This window comes from Nansenia antarctica, assembly GCF_963989245.1.
Source record: "Nansenia antarctica genome assembly, chromosome: 1".
NCBI lineage: Eukaryota > Metazoa > Chordata > Actinopteri > Argentiniformes > Microstomatidae > Nansenia > Nansenia antarctica.
The window spans coordinates 27,673,517-27,676,016 of record NC_137674.1 but is presented as its reverse complement, the minus strand read 5'-3'; the positions used below and the strand labels follow the sequence as shown (position 1 = coordinate 27,676,016).

At 47.5% G+C, this 2,500-nt stretch overlaps 1 protein-coding gene across 1 annotated transcript in view; it reads left to right on the top strand.

Moving 5' to 3' along the window:
- The window catches only part of cnksr1 (connector enhancer of kinase suppressor of Ras 1), a 38,800-nt gene that overhangs the window by 9,035 nt on the left and 27,265 nt on the right, over positions 1-2,500 (top strand). The gene's annotated exons all lie outside the window — the stretch shown is intronic.

Genomic DNA, 2,500 nt, shown 5'->3' with positions numbered 1-2,500 from the left:
TGCCGAGGTGGGAACGAGTGGAGCCGAAGAGGGATCCACAACACTACTACTACTACTACTACTACTACTACTAGAACTACTGCTATAACTACTACTACTAGAACTATTGCTATAACTATTATTATACTACTACTACTACTACTACTACTACTACTACTACTACTACTACTACTACTACTACTACTACTACTACTACTACTACTACTATACTACTGCCAATTTGACTGCCAATGGCTCCAGGCCTGAGCATAGATTATGTTTTCCTGCTATGACTGGATAGATGATTCACTTACTTAGTCAAATGTATTTGTTGTAAGTCGCTTTGGATAAAGGCGTCTGCTAAATGCCAAAAATGTAAATGTAAATGTACTGCTACTACTACTACTACTACTACTACTACTACTACTACTACTACTACTACAACTACTACTACTACTATACTACTACTACTACTACTAGCAACTACTACTACTACTACTACTACTACTACTACTATTACTACTACTAGTAGTATGTTGCTAGTTGCTAGTGGTTAAGACTGTGTTAAAGGACAATACTACGACTCTCTCGTGCTTTAGGACTAGTGCGTCTAAGCATCAAGACTAGGCCGGTGTAAAAGGATGTCTGGTCTCTAGGGAAAGATCTAGATCCACGTTCTAGTGTACGTCAGTTTGATCTTTGTCGTTTGATAAGTCCTGTCAACGGTCTGGCAAAGTCAGTTGCATTTGAATTAGGATTCGGTTTTATTGATGGGGTGTGTTTGTACCAGAAGAGGAAGCAGACAGTCCTGTACAGGAGGCAGACGACCTGATTGTTGGTTAATTCCCATGCGGCAAACTTCCAAAGAGGAACCAGAGATGATCTCAGCTGTTTGTTTTGTTTCTCTGGGTTGATGAAGTGAGGCGACAAGCTAACAAGGCTAGCATGGCTAGCACACACCAACAAACTCCTTCCCTCCCTGCAGCTGCACTGGAATGTGGCGTAATTACTTTTTTTTATCTCTGCATTCCTGACATAGTTCAGGTTGTCATACCTTGAGACACCACAGGTTGACTGCCAACGAGTGTGTGTGTGTGTGTGTGTGTGTGTGTGTGGGGGGGGGGGGGCATATCTTTATAGGATCGATATCCGTTTTTAATGTGTATGTTATGAAAAGAATGTTCTGTCGTAAGTAGGGGAGGGTGGGACTGTGAGGCAGAGGAGGGGGGAGGGAGGGAGGGTTAAACTGGTTACTTATAAGACGGACAAGCCTGGATATGTCTTACTGCCTGGGGGGAGGGAGGAGGGAGGGGGAGGAGTAAGAGAGGAGGGGGAGGAGGGAGAGAGGAGGAGGGGAGGAGTGCGAGAGGAGGGGAAGGAGGTTGATGTAGGGAGGGAGGGAGGGTTATAGTGTGCAGTGACACTCAGTTTGGCTCCTTCACCTGCAGTGAGTTGCAGAGAGAGAGACAGAGAGAGAGAGAGAGAGAGAGAGAGAAAGAGAGAGAGAGAGAGAGAGAGAGAGAGAGGACCAACAGTATTTAGTCTTCCTCTTCACATCTCTGGATGGTCTGCAGACACAGTAGGTAGGTACTCTACGCAGCTTGGGTTCTGGTTGTATTGTCTAAACATTTCAGTCTCTGTTGTTTTCTCTGCTATGCTTGTGGGTTAGGGTCAGAGCTGCAGCTAAGCTCGCTTGAGTGTTTTTGTGGTGGGGGATTGGGGTGGATGTTTGTTTGTGAAAGTCCACAGCAATTTGATGCTTTCTGTTCTGTTCTCACTCAGCAAAGATGAGAGAGAGGGAGAGGGAGAGAGAGAGAGAGAGAGAGAGAGAGGGAGGAGAGAGAGAGAGAGAGAGGGAGGAGAGAGAGAGAGAGAGGGAGAGAGAGAGAGAGAGAGGGAGGGAGGGAGAGAGAGAGAGAGAGAGAGAGAGAGAGAGAGAGAGAGAGAGAGAGAGAGAGAGAGAGAGAGAGAGAGAGAGAGAGAGAGAGAGAGAGAGAGAGAGAGAGAGAGAGAGGGAGAGAGACAGAGAGAGAGAGTTGTGAAAAGACAGGTTAATCATGAAGGACAGAGAGAGAGAGTGCAGAGTAAATCTCTATTCCCTGGACGAGAGAGAGAGAGAGAGATGGAGAGAGAGAGAGAGATCTGACAGAACCTTCCTTTGAGGATTCTCCACCTTTCCATAGATCAATAGTACAGTACATCAATGCCAGTTCAGCAGGCGCTGGTGGATGTGAGTGAAGTCTGACACCTCCACACCAAGCCCTGGGTACAGTCACAACCCTCTCTGCCAGAAGGGAAGGAAGGGGGGATGGGGGTGGGCAGGGGTTGGAGGCTGTCGGGGAACAATGAGCCTCTCAGGGAGGATGTTGACGTCTGATCTTGATCTGCGGTAGATAGAGTCCATCTGAGGGCTGTTTGTTTGTGTGGATCACATCGCCACCACCCGGGCGGCTGTTGTGACGACAGAGCAACACCAGGGGAGGCTGGGGGAGGTAGAACACCAGGGGACGCTGGAGGAGGT